The sequence below is a fragment of the Chlorocebus sabaeus genome, chromosome 26 (genome assembly GCF_047675955.1).
Source record: "Chlorocebus sabaeus isolate Y175 chromosome 26, mChlSab1.0.hap1, whole genome shotgun sequence".
Taxonomy (NCBI): domain Eukaryota; kingdom Metazoa; phylum Chordata; class Mammalia; order Primates; family Cercopithecidae; genus Chlorocebus; species Chlorocebus sabaeus.
Genome location: NC_132929.1, coordinates 47,977,612 through 48,000,801, shown reverse-complemented (window position 1 = coordinate 48,000,801; position 23,190 = coordinate 47,977,612). Strand labels below are relative to the sequence as shown.

General features: G+C 47.3%; 1 protein-coding gene across 1 annotated transcript in view; it reads left to right on the top strand.

Annotated features, from left to right (window-relative positions):
• GRAMD2A (GRAM domain containing 2A) overlaps positions 1 to 23,190 on the top strand; it is a 41,124-nt gene that overhangs the window by 102 nt on the left and 17,832 nt on the right. The gene's annotated exons all lie outside the window — the stretch shown is intronic.

Genomic DNA, 23,190 nt, shown 5'->3' with positions numbered 1-23,190 from the left:
GCCCGGGGGCCGGTCTCGGGGTTCCGGAGGCCGCCGCGAGGGGCTGCTGCCGCGCGGGGCAGGACGGCTCCTGGGGCTGCGGCAACTCGGCGCGTTCTGCCCACGGGGCAGGCACTTCCCGGCCGCCGGAATGCGGGCTCCGGGCCAGAGCTGCGCCGCGCGCCCAGGCACCTCCTGGGGCCCGCGGGGTGTTCGCGCCAGGACCGGGTGTCCTGCTGCGACCTGGGGGATAAGGGACGGTCCCGGCGGCATCCGGGCAGGGAAAGGCACCCTCCTCGCGACGCCCCGCATGGCCTATCTCCGCCTCGCCACTCTTCATCCTTTCATTTATTCATTCATCATTCGTTCCCCGCGATATCGACTTCCAGTCCTGATTGTCCCCGACCCAAAGGTTGACTTTCCCTGCGGCCCCTGGAGGGCCAGACTCTTTCCTTTCGCCGCCGAATCCGCACTTGTAGCGGCCCGCGGCTGCGGGGAGGCAGCTCGGAGCTGTCTCAGCACGACGCAGCCTCCCCCGGGCGCCAGGCCCATCCCGGTCGGGCGGGCTGGGGCCGGTCTCCTGGCCTCGAGACCTGGTCCAAAGTCGCCTTGGGAGGAAGGGATAAAGAGGCAGGGCAGACAGGAGATGGCGCTGCACACATAACATCCAGAATTGTGGTTTCTGCCCCTTGAGGTCTTGGGATTCTAGGGGTGACACTATTTGGGGGAACCTGTCAGTTCCTGCCCCGGTCCAGGTTCCAAGCCGCACAGCCTGAGGTCGGGTACAGCCTGGCATCCTCAGCCAGCTAGCACTGGAGCAGGTAGGGTGAATGTGTGAGCCTTGTGTCCAAATCAGCCCGAGACACACAGGGGTGTGGACCCCAGTGGGGGGTCCCTCTGCCGTATCCTCAAAGGGACTGGTGGGGCTCCACCGCGCTGTCATTTGTGTCTCTGCTCTGCTTGCCGCCCCACTCACTAGGCTTGATTGTTTCAAGGTGCCCCTCCTTGCAGGGGGCCAGGCTCCTAGGGAACGAGAGAGGGTGCCCTGGCAACCTGATGTCTTCACCCCATGTCCACCTGTAGCCGGCTCTAAAGTCTGGCTCCTTTCAGAGCAAAGACTTATGGCCTTGCTAGGAGAGGTAGAATAAAGGGTGTCCATCCCATTCTTCAGTGAGGAGTCAGTGTGCCCCTCCTTCTTTTTTCTTTTTCTTTTTCTTTTTTTTTTTTTTTGAGACAGAGTCTCACTCTGTCACCCAGGCTGGAGTGCTGTGGTGCAATCTTGGCTCACTGCAACCTCTGCCTCCCAGGTTCAAGTGATCCTCCTGCCTCAGCCTCCCGAGTAGCTGGGATTACAGGCATCCACCACCATGCCCAGCTAATTTTTGTATTTTTAGTAGAGATGGGGTTTCACCATGTTGGCCAGGCTGGTCTTGAACTCCTGACCTCATGTGATCCACCCACCTCAGCCTCCCAAAGTGCTAGGATTATAGGGAATACGGTGTGAGCCACCGTGCCTGGCCCCCTCTATAGTCTTCTGATCAGGCTGGCTGGAGACCATGCTGCAGACACTTAGGTTTAAGTTTTAGTTTGACAGGCATTGAGTGGGCACCTCTGGGGCAAATGGGCAGGTCCAGAGGGGAAAGCTGACAGAGGCCCCACCGAGCTTCCAGGAGAGTTTAGGCTGGGACCAAATAGAAGTTCTCCTTCCCAACTTCCCCTTGGGAGAATTTTCTGAATAGCCTGGAGAGGGTAGCTCAAACTCCATCTGTGCCTTGATGTTGCTGGCTGCTTTCAAATTTCTTTCTTTTGTTTTGAGATGGAGTTTTGCTCTTGTTACCCAGGCTGGAGTGCAATGGCGTGATCTCGGCTCACTACAAACTCTGCCTCCTGGGTTCAAGTGATTCTCCTGCGTCAGCCTCCCGAGTAGCTGGGATTACAGGCATGCACCACCACACCTGGCTAATTTTGTATTTTTTAGTAGAGACAGGGTTTTTCCATGTTGCTCAGGCTGGTCTCCAATTCTAGACCTCAGGTGATCTGCCTGCCTTGGCCTCTCAAAGTGCTGGGATTACAGGTGTGAGCCACCGCACCTGGCCTCAAATTTCTAAATTTAGCAAGTCCCCAAAGCTTCGGCACAGACCAGAGAGACTTGCATGCTAATTCATCCACCTAGGGTGCTCCTGTAATCCCCTGAGGTTGAGGTCAGCAGTACCCAAGGTAGGTTGCTGCCAACTGGCCTCTTGGAAGCTCTCCCATGAGCTGCTGAGCTGTTAGTGCCTCCTGGGGGGCTCTACCCTGCCCCTAACCTGCTTAGGGTCGCTCTGGTCCTTGCCTGCCACGGACCATGTTTATCAGCTGGAGGGAAGAGCCTTACTCAGAATCAGAAGTGAGTTCTAAGCCTCAGGCTGTTCCTGTTTTTTTTTTTTTTTTTTTTTTTTTTTGAGACAGAGTCTTGCTCTGTCGCCCAGGCTGGAGTGCAGTGGCGTGATCTCGGCTCACTGCAAGCTCCGCCTCCCGGGTTCACGCCATTCTCCTGCCTCAGCCTCCTGAGTAGCTGGGACTACAGGCGCCCGCCACCGCGCCCGGCTAATTTTTTGTATTTTTAGTAGAGATGGGGTTTCACCGTGGTCTCGATCTCCTGACCTTGTGATCCGCCCGCCTCGGCCTCCCAAAGTGCTGGGATTACAGGCGTGAGCCACCGCGCCCGGCCGCTGTTCCTGTTTTGCTGCGACTTGGGACAAATCATTTCCGCTTTCTGGGCCTGCTTTATACCATAAGGTAAGGAGATTGGACTGTACGTTCCCTAAAGGCCTTCTGCATGCAGTCATCCAGTGATTATGCTAACTAGAGACTTCTAGCAACTTCTGGGGAAGTTTGTCTACACTCAGGCTACAGTATTTTCAGCAAACGTCATTGGACAAGTGGGCCTGTGCCTTGTCTTTTGGTGGAGTGAAAAAATTTGAGCCAGTGAAGCCAAATCCTTATAGCAAGCAGCATGCAGCATACCTGGCTCTTTGCTGATTGCAAATAGGCATTTAAAATATGAATTTGAGCCAGGCACATTGGCTCACACCTCTAATCCCAACGCTTTGGGAGGCCGAGGCGGGTGGATCATCTGAGGTTAGGAGTTCAAGACCAGCCTGGCCAACATGGTGAAACCTCATCTCTACTAAAAATACAAAGATTAGCCAGGTGTGGTGGTGCATGCCTGTAATCCCAGCTACCTGGGAGGTTGATGCTGGAGAATCTCTGGAACCTGGGAGGCAGAGGCTGTAGTAAGCTGAGATCACACCACTGCATTCCAGCCTGGGCGACAGAGTAAGACTCTGTCTCAAAAAAAAAAAAATAAAAAAAAAAAAAAAATAAAAAATAAATATATATATATAAATAATAAAGAAAAATAAAATATGAATTTGGAATCAGAAGTCCCCATTACTTCCAGCTAAAGTGGCATCATAGGTATTTCCTAAGTTTTAAGTTCTGGATAAAAACTCCACCAGTGTCTATGATCTCCACCATGAACTCTGTTAAGGAACCTTCAGTTTTGTGTATTCCCGCGCTTTTCTCTCCATTTCCCTGTCTTCTGCATAAGCATGCCCTGTTGCTAAGTAATTCAAGCATAAGGACTTGGAATACTAAAATCACAAGCTTAGGAGAAAGAATAAAATAAAACTGTTATTTTCCCAAAACAAAAATTTCCCTCCAATTTCCTTCCCAGTTTCGGAAGATGTTTCATTTCCTTTCATAATTTCTCCTTTGCTGTGGCTACCCATGGAAAGCCCTTGAAGTCAAGAACAGTGTAGCATTCCACTCTGATATCTGGTGTGAGCCTGAACACCAGAAAATAATTTTTCTCCCTTCTAGGAAAGTGAAAATCATTTCCCGCAATTCTGCAGCCATCTCTGATGCAAGTATGAGTTTCAAATGAGGTTGACCTTGGCCACTGTGCTGCTATTCACCTGGACTTCAGGATATCAGTCTGTCACCACCTGTCATCACCAACCTTTGAAGCTTTAATTCCCCAGCTATTTGCTGATGTAGGAAAGGAAGGAGAAGGGGGAGGGCAGAAACCCCTGGGAATGGAGCTTCCTGTGTAATTAAGAAGTAACAAGCTCCCCAAGGTGCACCTGCCTGCTCCGGGACAGATTCCGAAAGGCAGGCATTGTCCTCAGGGAAATAAGCCACTGTAGGAGAAAGTGATTCCTCACCCCTCCTTCCCATGACTATACATTTTTATTAGTTTAGAAATGCACAAGCCGGGCGTGGTGGCTCACGCTTGTAATCTCAGTACTTTGGGGGGCTGAGGCGAGTGGATCACCTGAGGTCTGGAGTTTGAGACCAGCCTGGCCAACATAGTGAAACCCCATCTCTACTAAAAATACAAAAAATTAGCTGGGCGTGGTGGCGGGTACCTGTAATTCCAGCTACTAGGGAGGCTGAGGCAGGAGAATCACTTGAACCCGGGAGGCAGAGGTTGCAGTGAGCCAAGATCATGCCATTGCACTCCAGCCTGGGCAACAAGAGTGAAAAAAAAAAAAAAAAAGAAAAAGAAATGCTCCTTCATCGTTTAGTACTGGAGGCGTGTTTTAATAACCTGTGGCGACTGAACCAATCTTTAAAGCCTTGTCCTAAATTAGTGTTTCTTCAGTGATGTTTGAAATTACATTGTTAATTTTTTAAGCAGTTTTTGGCTGGCTGTATTTCTTTTTAACCTGAAGTAAAGATCACATGAAGAATTAGTTTAAATCAAACATGAATCGCTTTTCCTCCTAACATCTATACATGGCACATCAATGGTATAGTAGTTAATTGTAGAGATCCTATTGATATTTCATTTCATTGGCTCACCGAGCGCACAGCAGCCTGGGCGGTATGCCTGACCAAACAACTGTGACTGATTATTAGAACTTTTTTTTTTCTCTCTTCTGTAGAAAAAAAGTTTAGATATTTCTAATTTGTGTTGGAATTAACCGGATTACTCAAAACCTGCCAGTAATCACTCGGGCCACACAAAATGCTATTTTAAAATAAATTTTGAATTTTTGAAGGATTACTTAGAAATTTTATTTTAAAATAACCCAGTGACAATACTTAGAATTGGCATTCCTACTGCGCTTCCTTCATTATTAAACAAGTTGAAACATGTTTATATTCTGAATTGCTAACTTTTTATTGTGGAAAATTTCAAACATATTCAAAAGGAGAGAGAATAGTGTAATAAGTGGCAGGTGCCCATCTCACGGTTTTAGCAATAATTAAGTCATGGGTAAAGTTTGTTTCATATATATCTCCCTCTCTCCTGAATTATTCTGAAACAAATTGTAGCTATTATTTTATCCAAAACTACTTCGGTATATATCTATAAAAGAGCCTTTAAAAAATATTTCTACAATATCATTATTACATCTAAAAAATGACAGTAACTCCTTAATCTGATAGCTGGTCAGCATTTACATTCCCTCCATTGTCTCATAAATGTCTTTGTACCATTTAGTTTAATAAGGATTCAGATGAAGTTTATACTTTAAAGTCAAAGAGTTGACATTTTGAATCTATATATCTTTATCTCTGTAATCTCTTTACATCTGTGGTTTCCTCTTTTCTTCCCTTTCTTTTTCCCTTGCAAATTATTTGTTGAAAAAACCAGGCTATGTTTTCTATAACTTCCTCTGATTTGTTGATGTTGTTTAAACCATTCCTTTGATTTATGTATTTCCTGTACATTGGGAGTTGAACCTAGAGTCTTGGTCAGATTCTGATGGTATTGTGTGCTTCAAGAAGCGTATAGTATCAGTTATTTCTCTTTGAAGAATGTTAGCAGCCATTGATGATTATTTCATTCTGACCCATTATTTCATTAGGGACTGGAAAATGGTTATTAGTCTAATCCTACCAGTTTTTCATCATTTATTAGGAGACTCTTCCTATAAAAAGATGTGTTCCCGGCCAGGTGTAGTGGCTCCTGCTGTAATCCCAGCACATTGGGAGGCCGAGGTGGGCGGGTCACCTGAGGTTAGAAGTTCAAGACCAGCCTGGCCAACATGGTGAAACTCCATCTCTACTAAAAAAGGTACAAAAATTAGCTGGGCGTGGTGGCGGGCACCTGTAATCCCAGCTGCTAGGGAGGCTGAGGCAGGAGAATGGCGTGAACCCGGGGGGCGGAGCTTGCAGTGAGACGAGATCACGCCACTGCACTCCAGTCTGGGTGACAGAGCGAGACTCCATCTGGAGAAAAAAAAAAAAAAGGTGTGTTCCCTTTTCAACTATTTGCTTATCCTGAGTTATAGCCAGTACTAGAAAGGCAGAACAAATACTTGACTCTTATTTCTTAGTTTTCAAAATTGTGGTATGGGCTCTAGTATCCACCAAGGTGGCCAGTGAGTCATTTCAGTGTTATTATAATCTCATGGATTTGAACATATTTGATGTGTTTTAATCCATTCTTATTGATGCTCAAATGGTCCCATCTTTAAGTTGGTTCCTGAGTTCTTGAACCATGACTCCAGGCTTCGATGACTTCCTTAGTTTCTGGTATGATTAGACGTTTTAGGCTCCTTTTTGCATTTCCTCAGATCTGGAATCAGCCATTTCCCCAAGGAGCTGCCTAATTAGAGGAGTATCTGCTATCATTTGGGGGTCATAGGCTACACTGGGAATCTAATAAAAGCGAAATGCTCTCTTCCCAGAAACATACCCCTTTGTTCAGACCCAGCAATTTTGCCCAAAGTTCTAGGAGTTCACAGATCCGCTCTCCAACTCTTGCCTGGACCTCAGAGGCATGTAATTTACATTAGATTGTCAATCTGCATCCATAATGATGGAAGACTTGGGAGAATGGGAAATAACCAATTGTCCCCATGTGAAAACAGAAACAGGAAAAGTTAATGAATCTTGCAATACAAGACGATGCAAGAGAAGAGAGAGTTGTGGTGCAGACTTTGCCCTGGTCACACCAGCAGTGGAGATCCAGTTCTATCAAGGAAGGAACATGAGGACAAAGGTTTGTTCCTTGGTGAAGGATTATTAGCTAGAAGGAGGTCCATTCAGGTACTGGGAAGAACTTTTTAAAAAATTTTTTTTGAGACAGAGTCTCACTGTGTTGCCCAGGCTGGAGTGCAGTGGCGCGATCTCGGCTCACTGCAAGCTCCACCTCCCGGGTTCACGCCATTCTCCTGCCTCAGCCTCCCGAGTAGCTGGGACTACAGGCACCCGCCACCACGCCCGGCTAATTTTTTGTATTTTTTTAGTAGAGACGGGGTTTCACTGTGTTAGCCAGGATGATCTCGATCTCCTGACTTCGTGATCCACCCGCCTTGGCCTCCCAAAGTGCTGGGATTACAGGCATGAGCCATAGCGCCGAGCCAGGAAGAACTTTCTAATAGTCAGGGCTGCAGTGACAGATCTAATAGATGATATTTATGTATAGGCACACATTTTGAAATTCCTGTTGCCTAGTTATAATGTGCCTTTTCCCCCCACCCACTCGAATATTTATTTCTTTACATGGAGTTTCTTGATATGGAGAACACTGAATAAGGGTTTGGTTTGGTTTTTGTCTTTTAAGCCATTCCCAGCCCTGTAGTCAGTGTGATGTGATAGGGCAGCCTAAGCTTTCAGACAGACCTGGGTTCACACTCTTGCTCCACAAGTTACTGCTGAGTTACTACTGGCTCTGAGCCTCCCATTATCCGTCTATAAAACAGACTCACAGCTAACCTGCTTCAGAGGTACTCTGGCTGTGTAATGGCCTAGTACCCAGTAGGTGCTCACTAAAACATACTTTCCTTTCAGTGCCTCTAACTTTGAGAACCTGAAATGGGGCTTCTTAGTGATAATTCAGCTACAACTCTAAGAAAAGCTACCTCTGTTTTACTTTTCCAGGCACAAAGTTCACTTTTTAAAATAAACTTTTTGTTTCGAGAGAATTGTAAATTCACATTCAATATTATAAAGTACTACAGAGAGATCTCATGTATTCTTCACCCAGTTTCCCCCAATGGTAACATCCTGAATAGCGATAGAACAGTATCACAACCAGAAAATTGACACTGATATAATCCATCTACCTTAGTCAGAGTTCACTAGTTTTACATGCACTCGTTTGTGCCTGTGCATGTGTGTGGAACTATATTTAGTCTTGTGTAATTTTTATCACATGTCGATTTGGCAAAGTTCATTTTTATTTTTATTTATTTATTTATTTTTTTTTTTGAGACGGAGTGTCGCTCTGTTGCCCAGGCTGGAGTGCAGTGGCCGGATCTCAGCTCACTGCAAGCTCCGCCTCCCGGGTTTACGCCATTCTCCTGCCTCAGCCTCCCGAGTAGCTGGGACTACAGGCGCCCGCCACCTCGCCCAGCTAGTTTTTTGTATTTTTTAGTAGAGACGGGGTTTCACCGTGTTAGCCAGGATAGTCTCGATCTCCTGACCTCGTGATCCGCCCGTCTCGGCCTCCCAAAGTGCTGGGATTACAGACGTGAGCCACCGCGCCCGGCCCAAAGTTCATTTTTAAAACCAAGCTTTATTTTTCTGTTGGTTCTGAAAGTTTCCATGTAGTGAAGAATGAGATTTTAGGAATTTTGAATTTCAGAGGTGTCTATTCATTAATAATATCGCAGTGCCTTTGGAACAATTCTTTTTCCTGCCTTCTCCTTCTCCTCCTTTTTAAAAATTCTTTTACTAAATGAAAATAGTTTGTTTATTCTAATTATAAAAATCAGGCAAAGTGGCCTGAATACTTTGTTTTGTTTGAACTTATTCTAACAGGTGTGTAATACTTTTAACATCAAAACCAATAAAGCACTTAAAGGCTGGGCATGGTGGCTCACACCTGTAATCCTAGCACTTCAGGAGGCCAAGGTGGGCAGATCACCTGAGGTCAGGAGTTCGAGACCAGCCTAGCCAACATGGCGAAACCCTGTCTCTACTAAAAATACAAAAATTTAGCTAGCTGAGGTAGCAGGCACCTGTAATCCCAGCTACTGGGGAGGCTGAGGCAGGAGAATCGCTTGAACCTGGGCATCGGAGGTTGCAGTGAGCCAAGATCATGCCACTGCACTCCACCCTGGGCGACAGAGCAAGACTCCGTCTCAAAAAAAATACCAAAAATACAGAAAAGTATAAAGACGAAAACCAAAAACATGTAAAATCCCAATTCGTGGAGGAAAATGTTGGAATTTTAGTGAGCATCTTTCTACATGTATTTTATTAGGCAAACTGTTCTACAGAACGCTTTTCCAATGTTATATAATCCTATCTTTCATGTTCATATAAACTTTTTAATACGTTTTAATAAATATTGATAAATATTTTTAATGGTTACATAGCCTTCTAGTCTACAAATAAAACACAATATGTGCCTTATTGATGGACATTTATAGTACCTCCTTTTTTCTCCTCTAACTACACTTTAATGAGCTTTTTTTTTTTTTTTTTTTTTTTTTTTTTGAGATGGAGTCTAGCTCTGTTGCCCAGGCTGAGGTGCAGTGGGAGGATCTCAGCTCACTGCAGCCTCCGCCTCCTGGGTTCAAGTGATTCTCCTGCCTTAGCCTCCTGAGTAGCTGGGACTACAGGCACACACCACCATACCCAGCTAATTTTTGTATTTTTAGTAAAGACAGGGTTTCACCACATTGGTCAGGCTGGTCTGGAACTCCTGATCTCATGATCTGCCTGCCTCGGCCTCCCGAAGTGCTGGGATTACAGGCGTGAGCCACCATGCCTGGCCAGTGAACATTCTTACTATACATTGTAATTTATGCTCAATTATTTCCTAGCAATAAATTGTTAGAAATGGAATTTATGGGTGTGACAGGTGTCTACATATAAAATTTATGTACCTTTTTCATACTGTCCTACCATACAGATATGTGAGACTATTCATTCACCAATATGTTGATCAACATTAGATAGTATTCTTTAAAGCTTTAAAATCTAAAAAGTTAAAAAAAAAAAAAAAAGGCACAGTGCCTCACTCACACCCTGTAATCCCAGCACTTTCAGAGGCTAGCTGAGGCTGGCAGATCACTTGAACCCAGGAGTTTGAGACTAGCCTGGCCAACATGGCGAGACCCTGTTTCTATAAAAAATACAAAAATTAGCCAGGCTTGATGGCACGTGCCTGTAGTCCCAGCGACTTTGGAGGCTGAGGTGGGAGAATTGCTTGAGCCCAGCAAGCAGAGGTTGCAGTGAGTTTATATTGCACCACTGCACTCAAGCCTGGGTAACAGAGTGAGACCCTGTCTCAAAATGTATATATCACTTATATCTTTAATTTACTTTACTTTTTTTTTTTTTTTTAGTTTTTCTCTCCTTTTTTTTCTTTTTTGAGACAGGGTCTTGCTCTGTTGCCCAGGCTGGAGTGCAGTGACATGATTGCAGCTCACTGCAGCCTCAACATTCCAGGCTCAAGTGATCCTCCCACCTCAGCCTCCCAAGTAGCAGATGGGACTACAGACACATGCCACCACACCTGGCTGATTTTCATTTTTTTTGTAGAGATGGGGTCTCACCGTGTTGCCCAGGTTGGTCTCAAACTCCTGGGCTCAAGCGATCCTCCTGCCTCAGCCTCCCAGTGTTGGGATTACAGGCATGAGCCACCATGCCCAGCCTTTAATTTACTTTAAGAGCTTTACTGGTTTTGATTTTAAAAGTATTACAAACCTGTTAGTATAAGTTCAAACAAAACAAAGTATATAAAGAGTGAACATCATTTCTTTATTCTCCTGGATGTAGTCATGATTGTTTGATGTACACCCTTCAGTATAGTTTTTTTATGTTATAGATTATATCATACTGATCTGTATCTACTTTTCTTTTCTTTTCTTTTTTTTTTTTTGAGATGGAGTTTTGCTCTTGTTGCCCAGACTGGAGTGTAGTGGCGCGACCTCAGCTCACTCTACCTCTACCCCTGGGGTTCAAGCAATTTTCCTGCCTCAGCCTTCCGAGTAGCTGGGATTACAGGAACCTACCACCACAGCCAGCTAGTTGTTTGTGTGTGTGTGTGTGTGTGTTTTTAGTAGAGAGGGGTTTCACTATGTTGGCCAGGCTGGTCTCGAACTCCTGAGCTCACGTGATCCATCTGCCTTGGCTTCTCAAAAGTTCTGGGATTATAGGCATGAGCCACTGCATTAAGTCTGTACCTACTTATCACTTACAATACATGTTGGACCTTTTTTTTCCATATTAGCACATATAGGAGCTCTAACTTATTCTTTTTTTTTTTTTTTTTGAGACGGAGTCTTGCTCTGTCGCCCAGGCTGGAGTGCAGTTAGCGCCCGACCTAACTTACTCTTTTTTATCAATTGCTTAGGAATTCATTATATTGATAAAATACCATTTTGGTATTTCTACATTTTTCCCCATAATTGTTAATCATACGAATATACATTTTTGCCCATTTATTTCCTTACATCAAGTGTCTTAAAAGGAATTGTTGGGTTAAAGAATTTGTATTTCTTGGCTGGGCACGGTAGCTCACGCCTGTAATCCCAGCACTTTGGGAGGCTGAGGTGGGCAGATCATGAGGTCAGGAGATTGAGACCATCCTGGCTAACACAGTGAAACCCCGTCTCTACTAAAAATACAATAATTAGCCGGGTGTGGTGGCAGGCTTCTGTAGTCCCAGCCACTCGGAAGGCTGAGGCAGGAGAATCGCTTGAACCCAGGAGGCGGAGGTTGCAGTGAGCAGAGATTGTGCCACTGCACTCCAGCCTGGGTGATAGAGCGAGACTCTGTCTCCAAAAAAAAAAAAAAAAAAAAAAGATTTTGTATTTCTTAAGGCATTTGATGTATATTAGAAAGGTTAACTCAGTCTTTAGTCTTATAATGGGGAATAATAAATGACTATTTTCACATCCTTGGTAATACTGAGCACTATAATTTTAGGGTTTACCGATAAGATAGGTAAGATAGTTTTGTAAATTGCTTGTTCATATTCTTTGCTCACTTTTCTATTAGTTTGTTTACCTTTTTTTATTGACTTGGATGAGCTCCCTACATATGAAGAATGCCCATCCTTTGTCCACTTAAATTTTGATATACAGAAATTTTAAATGTTTATGCAATTAAATCTTTTATGTGTTCTGGGTTTTATATCTTACTTAGAAAAACTTTTCCTGATATTTAAAAATATTCTCTTTTATTCTAGCTATTTACAGATTTAGAAAACATTTAGGTGCTTTATCTCCCTGGATTATCTTTTTGTGAATGGTGGGAGGTAGCCCCAATACCATTTATTGGACAACTCATTCTTTCCTTACTTGTATGAAACACGTTCTTCGTGATGTACTAAATTCTCATATGCTCATAGGTCATTTTCTGAACTGTCTTATGTTCCATTGATCTAGTAGTCTTTCCTAGGCCAGTTACTACCTCACTACTTGATTAATCTACCTTTGTAATTTGTTCTACATCTGGTAAGGCAAAGCCTTTGCATCATTTTCTTTTTCAAAATTTTCTTACTCTCTTTCACATGTGTGCACATGCACGTGCACCCTGTTGGAACATTTACAAATTAATTTGGGGTAAATTTGCTCCTTTAAAACTTTGACTCAGGCCAGGAGTAGTGGCTCACGCCCATAATCCCAGCACTTTGGGAAGCTGAGGCAGGTGGATCACCTGAGGTTGGGAGTTGAAGACCTGCCTGGCCAACATGGTGAAACCCCGTCTCTACTAAAAATACAAAAATTAGCCAGGTGTAGTGGCATGTGCCTGTAGTCCTAGCTACTCAGGAGGCTGAAGCAGGAGAATTGCTTGAACCTGGGAGGTGGAGGTTGCAGTAAGCCAAGATCGTGCTATTGCACTCTAGCCTGGGTGACAGAGCAAGACTCCGTCTCAAAAAAAACAAAAACAAAAACAAAACCCGGAACAAAATATACTTTTTGTTGTCATATGAATATATATTATTTTCCCACATATACTTTATAACTGTATTGTAGGTCTACAGGAAAACGATTGATTTTGACAAGTTAAAGAATCAGTCATTTGGGAGGTAGCCAATTGCCCCAATACCATTTACTGGACAAGATCTATTGATCTTGTAACCGTTAAAGCAGTAATTAATTCCATGAGTTAATTATGTGTCTACCCCATCACAGTTCTGCCTACTTCAATGCCCAAATATAAAAATATCTGCTCCACTTTTTTATGATTTGTCGGTTGATTACGTATTGTTCAGGTAGTTTATCTGACCATCTTCAAACAATAATTGTCCCTTTTTAACATGTAAGTGAACCTTTTATTTATTTTTCTCGCCTGCGTGCGGTGGCTGGAAGCTCCAGGACAAGGCTGAATAACAGTGGCGAGAGCGGGCATTCCTAGGAGCGCTCCCGCAGTTAGACAATCTGGGGTTCTCCCTGGAGGAGGAGGTCCCAGGACCCAGCAAGCTCCTCAAGACGGGGTCATTGATCAGGAATCTGGACCCTTGGCCAGAGCCCAGCCTGGGGGAGCCGAGTTGGCAGGAGCCTGGGCAGGGCTCGCGGCCAGTCCCCGTGCGGGCATCCTCAGTCGGGCCAGTTACCATGTGTGGTGCAGGCACCGCACCAGGAAGGCGCTCGGAGGGGGCGCGCGCTCCTTTTCCCGGGGGCCCAGCAGGTGGGGGCACGGCTGCGGCACTCCCGACAGCTCCCCGGCGTGCGCGAGCTTTGGCTGTGACCACCAGCCTCCTGCAAATGGTCAGCTGGGGCCAGCCGGGCGGGATCAGTGCCGCCGCGGGCGCCGCTTTGGAGCCACTAAGTGTGGCGCTGGAATGCTGGGTGCGGCTGCCTTACCAGCTTCCCAGCCCTTTCCAAGGCAGGCGCAGAAAATAGACTTGTGGTTCGTGCCTGTGCTAGCCGAGGGGTGGAGGTGCTGCGGGTGAAGGTGGCTTGGGGAACTGGGGAACCGGGCAGTGAGGCCGTGGCGAGGGCTGTCCCTCTCCCTCCCTGACGGCAAACAACCCCCTCAGGGAACCAGGAGAGAAAGATGCAATCCTATCTACCTGTTCCCAGTATCTCCGTGGTCTTTTCCTGCAAGGGAGGGCGGAGGGCAGTTTCCCAGGGGATGTGGACTGAACTGGGCTGGGACCAGGTTTCCAGCTGTGCTCAGCAGCATCCTTGCCGGTGGACAGAGACCTGTGCTCACCGGTCCATCCCTGGGATGCAGTCACCGGCCTAGGAGAAAAGGAGGAGGAGCAGACCCCACTACTGCACCAAAGTTGTCCTGACCAAAGTTACTCATCTGCAGTGGTAAATTCAGGGCCTGCCTTTGCGTCCTACTCTTACTTGGCCTCTCAGCAGACTTCAGCTCTGCGTTCCCCTCCATCTTTTGAAACACTCCTTTGGCTTCCATAACAGCCTTACACCTGGTTTTCTACTTTCTGTTGTTATTTATTTATTTATTTGTTTGTTTATTTTAATAGAGACAGGATTTCACCATGTTGGCCAGGCAGGTCTCAAACTGTCGATCTCAGGTGATCCCCAAACTGCTGGGATTACAGGCGTGAGCCAACACACCCGGGTTTTTTTTTGTTTGTTTGTTTTTAAATGGAGGCATGGTCTCGCTCTGTCACCTGGGCTGGAGTGCAGGGCACAATCATAGCTCACTGCAGCCTTGAACTCCCCTGGCTCAGGTGATCCTCCCATCTCAGTCTCCTGAGTAGCTGGGACTACAGGTGTTCGCCACCACAGCCAGCTATTTATTTATTTGTATTTTTTTGTAGAGACAAGGTCTTCCCCTGTTGCTCAGGCTGGTCTCAAACTCCTGGGCTCAAGAGATCCACCAGCCTAGGCCTCTCGAAGTGCTGGGGTTACAGGCATGAACCATTGCGCCCAGCCTCTCTTTCTTGGGCCACTCTCTCAGAATCTCTTTGGAGGACTTCCCCTCTTCCTTCTCCACACAATCTTTAAGATTGCAGTTCCACAGATCCCAGACTTCTCCCTTTCTTCTCTCCTTTTCCCTCTCCACCTCTTTGTCCTCATTGAAATATCATTCACACACCATAAAATTCACTTTTTTACATGTACAAATTAGTAGTGTTTAGTATATTCACAAAGTTGTGCAACCATCATCCCCAAAAGACACTCTGCCTATACCATTAGAAGTCACCCCTCATTTCCTCCTTCCTCTAACCCTAGGCAACTACTAATCTACTTTCCGTCTGTATGGATTTCCTATTTTAGACATTTCCTATACATGGAATTGTACAATATGTGGTCTTTTGTGGCTGGCTTCTTTCACTTAGCTTTTTTTTTTTTTTTGGTGGGGGGATGGTGTCTTACTGTGTCACCCAGGCTGGAGTGCAGTGGCCGGATCTCAGCTCATTACAAGCTCCGCCTCCTGGGTTCATGCCATTCTCCTGCCTCAGCCTCCCTAGTAGCTGGGACTACAGGCGCATACCACCATGCCTGGCTAATTTTTGCATTTTTTGTAGAGATGGGATTTCACCCTATTGGCCAGGCTTGTCTCAATCTCCTGACCTTGTGATCTTCCTGCCTCGGCCTCCTAAAGTGCTGGGATTACAGGCGTGAGCCACCGCGCCTGGTCAAGAGTTCTTTTAGAACAATTTTAAATTGTAGTTAAGAAAAAGGAAAAAAAACCAACCTACCATCTGGGCATAGTGGCTTACACCTGTAATACCAACACTTTGGGAGGCTGAGGCAGAAGGATCCCTTGAGGCCAGAAGTTTGAGACCAGCCTGGGCAACATAGAGTGACCCTGTCTCTACAAAAAATACAAAAAATAGCTGGGCGTGGTGGCATGTACTTGTAGTCCCAGCTACTCAGGAGGCTGAGGTGGGAGGATCACCTAAGCCCAGGGAGGTTGAGGCTGCAGTGAGCCATGCTTGCGCCACTGTACTCCAGCCTGAGCAACAGAGTGCACATTTCAGTAGTGTTAATTATATTCACATTATTGTGCAATCTTCAGAACTTTTCTTCTTGCAAAACTGAAACTCTATACCCAAAGAACAACAACTCATTATCCCCTCTGCCCCCAGGCCCTGGCAACCACCATTCTACTTTGTTTCTATGAATTCAACTACTCTAGATACCTAATTTAAATGGATTCATATGTTTTTTTGTGACTGTCTTATTTCACTTAACATAATGTCCTCAAGGTTATAAGGGTTCTCTATATATTTGGGATACTAATCCCTTATCAGACAGATGATTTGCAAATATTCTCTCCCATTCTGTGGATTGTCTTTTCACTTTCTTGACGATATTAACAGCATAAACATTTCTATTTTTGATGCGATCTAATTTATCTGTTTTTTCCTTCTGTTTCTTGTGCTTGCGGTGTCATATCTAAGAGATCATTGCCTGATAGGTCATAAAGATAAAGATTTACACCTATGTTTTTTTTAAGAGTTTCCTAGTTTTAGCAGATTTTGACTTTTTTTTTTTTTTTTTTTTTTGAGACTGTCTCACTCTGTCACCCAGACTGGAGTGCAGTGGCGTGATCTCAGCTCACTGCAACCTCCGCCTCCCGGGCTCAAACAATTCTCTTGCCTCAGCCTCCTGAGTAGCTGGGATTACAGACGTGCTTCCCCACGCCTGGCGGATTTTTGTATTTTTAGTAGAGACAGGGTTTCACCGTGTTGGCCAGGCTGGTCTCAAACTCCTGACCTCAAGTGATCCACCCTCCTCGGCCTCCCAAAGTGCTGGGATTACAGGCATGAGCCACTGTGCCCAGCTGAATTTTGACTAATTTTTGTATACAGTGTGAGCTAAAGGTCATATTATTCTTTTCCATGTGGATATTCAGTTGTCCCAGCATGATTTGTTGAAAAGACTTTTATTTCCCCCTAAGTCTTGGCATTCTTGTTGATAGCTTCTGTTCTTTGTGTACCCACTTTCTCTGGTGCAGTCTTACTAGCTCGTCTTCTCACTTATAGGCCAGTAACTCAGAAATTTATCCCTCCTGCCTAACCCTTTCTTCTGAGCTTCTTAGTCATATATAGTTCGACATCTCCACTTCAATGTCTCTCACACACGTTCAAGGCTGAACTCGTGACTGTTTCTTCCAACTAGGCTTTTCTTCCAGTCCGTTTTTACCTCATTTAGTCTCAGCATAACAGCCCACTATCCTACTCACTTAAGCCAGAAATCTAGAGTCATACTTGACACCTTCTTCTTTTTACCTCTCATCCAATTCATCACCACGTCAGATCGATTCTACTTGGAAATACATATTCCGAATCCATCCCTGCCCCTCCATCACTACTGCCACCCAGTCCAAGACATCATCTGTCTGCTGAGTTATAGCCTTTCACCTGATCTCTCTCCATGGAAAACTGTAAACACAACAAAGGACGAGAGAGTTGTCCAGTGGATCCCCATGTATCCATCGCCCAGCTACAATAACCAGCAACACGAGTCATTCCTGTTTCATCAATATTCACCCTCCACTCCCTTGCCCCACTTCCTTGGGATTACTTTGAAGCAATTAACACACAAAGTTGATAATATACTTTCCTGTTTAAATCTCCACATTGGTTTCCCATTGCTTTTAAGATAATGACCAAAACCATTATAGAGGCCCATGGGCCCTGCATAATCTGGCCCTGCCAACCCCTCCAGCCTTGTTGCTTACTACTTCACTGCTCACCTCTGCCCTCCAGACCCAAGGCTCTATGTAGCTTCCTCACACATGCTGTGCACTTCTGGCCTTGGGGCCTTTGTATATGGCAACCCCTCTACAGTGACCCTCTCCACCCAGCATCCCCCTTCTCCATTTTGCTAGCATCCCTTGGAGCTCCAATGCTGTGCATCTTCAGAAAAGTCTTCCTTGCCCTCCATGGTTGAGTCAGGACGCCCTGATAGAGGTCCCTCCTGGGATGGGGGTTCATCTGACCACAGAGGGCCAGTGGCCATCTGCAGTTTATACAGTTCCTGGCCTCCGCTTTTTTCCCTCAGACAACATTTGTTGTCCCTCCTGGGCTGTGACTTTCTCACCCCTTTGCAGAGGAGTCACTGAGGCCCAGAAAGGAAGAGTGGCTTACTCAAGGCCCCTCAGCAATGAGAAGCAGTTTCAGGCCTGCATCCCTGTCTTCCTGTCCCCAGCCCCAGGCTCTTTCAGGACCCCAAGACCCTTCACACTTGCCTATGGTCCTGAGAAGAGCCTGATGGATCCACAAAGCCACAGTGATTCTGAGGTGGGTGTCCCAGGGTGGTTGGGGTGGGCTATCTGTACAGTATCCACGTTGGACAGAACTGACTTGTCCCCAGAGTAGCCACAGCCCCTGGCAGCCCTGAGTGGGGGCGTCTGAGCGGCTCAGCCTGTCTGTGGCCCCCCCACTCAGCAGGCCTGGCCGGAGGGTGGCCAGCAAGAGCACAGGGGCACTCTGTTCCTTAATGAATGCAAGTCTGTTTTTAGACCTGAATGACCAGCTTTTTGTCTGGAAATGGCCAAGCCCCAAGTGGCCTGCCAAGAAAAAGTGGTCTGTGAACAGACCCGGGGGTGCCAGCTCAAATAGATGCCGCTGCAGCAGCGGGCATGATGGGACGGAGCCAGCAGCCAGCAGGGCACTCTTTGCAGGGCTGGCTCTGTGATCTGGCTTGTGCTTTGTAGGAAATCCTGGATATCCCCAAGAGGAAAGCTTCCCGGTTTCAGCTGTTTGTCCCTGTCTGTCTCTGTGGCGACTGTTCTCACTGCACAGGCCTTTGAGCTCTGGGCAGGAGCGGGCAGCGATTGCTGGCCTCTAACCTCTGGTGGAGGGAGGAGAGGAAAAGGAGGGACCCTGAGCGTGGCTGGGCCAGAGCTGCGATCGGGTCGTGCCCCCGAGCCCATGGCGGTGGGAGGCAGTCACTGGGTGTGGCCCAGGTGTAGAGAGGGCCTTGCCGCAGCTGGTGCCTTGGACTGTAGTCCCAGTGGAAAGATTCAGGCATGGAGGACACGTATGGAGCTTTCTGGGTGCCTCTGAGGCCCAGTGGTGCCCCCATCTTCACTTGCGTGGGTAGAGGCCCCTCTAGGTATCCTCCAAGGATGTGATGGGACAGAGGCTAACACAGCGCTCAGTGGCGCTAGTGGGGAATGTGCTGCTCAGTGGGCAGGGCTGTGAGTGTCCCCAGCCCCACCCCAGACTGAGTCAAGACCTCTTGCAGATCCTTACAGTAGCCCTGATGATCTGCAGGTCACAGAGGGGATTATTTTTTTCTCTGCGTGCCATTTTGTAGAGACACAAACATAGAAGGAGTTAATGGGCATCCTAGGGGAGCAGATCCTCTTCGTGCTTTCCTAGACTGGAGGCCTGGCCCATGGCCCCCTGCTTCTCTTTCTCTGCCTCCTGCCCCCTCTTCCCTCGCTCTAGAGCCAGTCTCCGTGGCCACCCAGAGGTTCTGCTCTAGTGTAGCTGCTGCGTGCACCTGCCTGCTCTCTCTCACCTGTTTCCTCCTGGCTGCACACCCCCACATCATGGATTTCCCAGTTAGGATTCCTTAGGAAGGGAATCTGACAGGCTGGCTCATCTTTTCACTCTAAAGAGGCTGCTGCTCAGCTTGCGATGGCTTTTCCTGGGCCTGGAGCACATCATGGTTCCACTGCCTGTGGCCAGAGTCACTTGGTAGGTCTTGGGAAGATAGGCCTTTGGCCCTCCACATCCCCGCTTCGTCTCAAAGCTGCTACAGGCAGTGATGGGAGAGCAAGCCTGTTCCTGTCCTGGGTGTTCTCAGAACCCTTCCTGGAAGAAGGGATCGTGACGAGGTTGAGTTCCTGCCCCTCTGGAGCGCGCTGCCAGGAGAGCTGAGTGGAACCCCAACTCACTAAGCCTCACCCCCTTACAGTCAGTATGAGACTCAATTATGGGATTTTTCTCCCCTCCTCCAGTCAGTGGAAAGGACAAAGCAGTCGTCCTAGATATGGAATGTCACCTGAGAAAATAAAAAGGGAGGTGCAGCTTCTATGAAAGTGCAAGACAGCAATAATAACATTATTTTTGCAAAAGAGGGAAATTACCTTTTATCTTCAAGTTTCAGCACGTTGACGATGAGCCTACCTCTCTCCACAGAATCCTAGTTTGCTATCAGGAAAGGTCTTGTCACCCAGTTTCTGACTGTGTGTAGGGACTGTGGCCCTGAGAGCACATAGGGAGTCTCTTGGGAAGGACACAGTGTGGTTCAGAGCTGGCCTCTGCCACCTGGAAAAGCTGGTCTTGTGACTTCCATGGTATAACCTAGGAAATGGGCCCTCAGGCCTTAAACAGATGAAGGGAATCTTATTGACAGTGGGGTCCCCTGCCTTGCCAAGGAAGTTCCTAAAACTCAAGAGGGCCAGGGTGAAGAAGGCTCAGGAGGGTCAGGACCCCAGTTTCAGAGCCCAGGCAGGCAGATTGGCCTCGGAGAGAAGCCACAAAGAAAGGAGGGGTGGGGGCAGCGTTCTTCCTGTGCTTTCTTAGTTGGCTGGGGGTTTACAATCACTTGGGAACCCTTAAAAGCTAAAGCTGGCCAGGTGCGGTGACTCATGCCTATAATCCCAGCACTTTGGGAGGCTGAGGCAGGTGGATCACCTGAGGTCAGGAGTTCGAGACCAGCCTGGCCAACATGGTGAAACCTCGTCTTTGCTAAAAATACAATAATTAGCTGGGCATGCTGGCACACGCCTGTAATCCCAGCTACTCACAGGGTTGAGACATGAGAATCTCTTGAACCTGGGAGGTTGAGACTGCAGTGACCCAAGATTATGCCACTGCCCTCCAACCTGGGTGACAGAATGAGACTCTGTCTCAAAAAGAAAAAAAAGAAGCTGAACATACACCTGCCTTATGACCTAGCACTTCTAATCCTAAGTGTTTACCTACAGAAGTGAATATTTGCGTGCACAAGACTGGTAATAGAATTTTCATAGCACTTTCATAAGAGGCAAAAACTGGAAACTGCCCAAATGTCCATCAATAGTAAAATGAATAAATAAATTGTGGTATATCCATATTTCAAATGCATTGCTGAGTAAAAGCAGACAAGTATGTATGGTATGATTCCATTCATGTAAAGTCCCAAAATAAGCAAAAGCACTCTGGTGCTGGAAGTCAGGATGACGGTTATCCATGGCCAGGAGGGTGTGGCCAATGAAAGTAGAAGAAGCAGCGGGTGGTTCTGGGGGCCTTGTTCCCAGGTGTGTACTCATTTGTGAAATGCATTGAATTGTACATTTACTTAACATGTGCTTTTCTGTATGTAAATAATACTTCAACAACAATTTAATAAATCTATAATTATTTAAATGCTATTCCCAGATACTCTGATTTAACTGGTTTGAGACAGAGCTCAGGCATCATTTTTTTTTTTTTTTTTTAAAGGACTGCAGGCTGAGCACAGTGGCTCATGCCTGTAATCTCAGCACTTTGGAAGGCTGAGGTGGGAGAATTGCTTGAGGCCAGGAGTTCCAGACCAGCCTGGTCAACATAGCAACACCTTATCTCTATAAAAATAAAAATAAAAAAAAAATAGCTGGGCATGGTGGCATACACCTGTATTTTCAGCTACTTTGGGAGGCTTAGGCAGGAGGATCACTTGAGCCCCAGGAAGTTGAGGCTGTGGTGAGCTGTGATTGCACCACTGTGTTCCAGCCTGGGCAACAGAGCAAGACTCCATCTCTTTTTCTTTAAAAAAAAACAAAACAAAAGCACTGCAGGTGATTCTAATATGCACCCAGCCGGCTACACTTTAGAGCTAAAAGGAGAGTGTCCTTTCGCCCTGAAGTAGGAGGTGAGCTGAGTAAGAGGTGAGGGTGGCGTGAGGAGACCTTGTCAGGGAGATCTGGAGCAGCCAGTCGGGGGAAGAGTCCCAGGTCCAGCCTACTGAGCTCCAGTTCGCAAAGTTCTATCCAGGACAGATGTCCACGAAGCTTCCTGTCCTTGGATGGCTATTTCCCTGGTTTCTGGGTTTGTACTGTCAGGGCCTGTTGCCATGATGTGTTTTTGTTTGGAAGAGAACAGTGTTGTTTTCAGGTCTCTGCTTGGAGCTCACTGGGGTCGAGCGTCCTGGCTGGCTGCACAAGAGGGTGGAGCTGTCTTTGGCCTGGCCTTGAGAAGAGTTGGCAGGACCCACAGGGTCCACAAGAAGTCAGCTTGGGAGAGTGCGGTTACCTCCTTGGAGGAGTAGATGCCCAAGGGGACCACCCCACCCCAGCTGTGGGGAAGGCCCTGCCTGTGACCACGCAGGCCCGGCTGAGGTTTGTGCTTCAGCATCAGCCACAGGCTTGGCCACTGCCAGAGGCTTGGATGAGTACTGGAAGGAGGTTTGCCCTGTGGTTAGGAAGGGCTGGGAAGTCTGGGGGAGTGTTGCCAGGGCATGGCCCGCCCAAGGGCGTGCAGCCCACTGGAGACAGGAGGGACCCAGCCTGTGCTTTCACCCAAATACCCCATCCTGCCCAGGCCCTTTATTCTTTCCTTGCGCCTCATACCTCCCACCTGAGTTCCTCTTTGATCAGTCAACCACCCAGGGCTGAGTGCCTTGAGGTACCGGACCAGAGCTCCTGGAGGGAAGGGCCCTGCTGTGGGGGACCCCGTCAGCTCCTGTCCAGCCTCTCCCCTCCTTTCCTGCTGGGTGTGTCATTCTCTGTGCTCCCTCAGTCTTACTGCCTTGCTTTTTCCTCTCCTTCTCCCTTTTGGGGTGTTCTCTCTCTTTCCCTGTCTCTCCTTCATTCAGCAAACACTGGGTGCTGGCTGTATGCTGGGGATACAGAGATGTACGGGACATGCCCTTGCTGGAGCTCAGAGTCAACTGGGGGACACAGATGTGTAAACAGACAGGCACACTCTGGTGTGGTAAGTGCTGGGGCAGCAGCCTGCAAGAAGCGACAGTGGACCACAGAAGAGGGAGTGAGCCCCTCTACTGGGGCAAACCAGGGAAGGCTTCACAGAGGTGGTGACATTTCACCTGGGGCTTGAAAGATGACCGGGAACTCCCCAGGTATATAAGCATGAGAAGGGTAAGCAGGTAAGCAGGCAAAGCACGTAGGTGTGAAGGGCTGCTGTGGCATGGAAGTGAAGGTGCTGGGCTGCACTGCAGGTGAGGGGATGACCGGGGTGAGGTTGGAAAGCAGGAAGGTCTGGGAGGCCAGCTGAAGAAGTGACGGGAAGTGAAGAAGGAGCATCAGCAGGAGAGTGGCAGGATCAGACCCGGGCCCTAGCTGGCCCTCTGGGCAGTGTGCATGTGGGAGAGAGGCAGGCAGTGTGTACCCACACAGCTGGAGGCAGGTTCGGTCAGGGAGCTGTTGCCAGCATCTGGGAAAAGGATC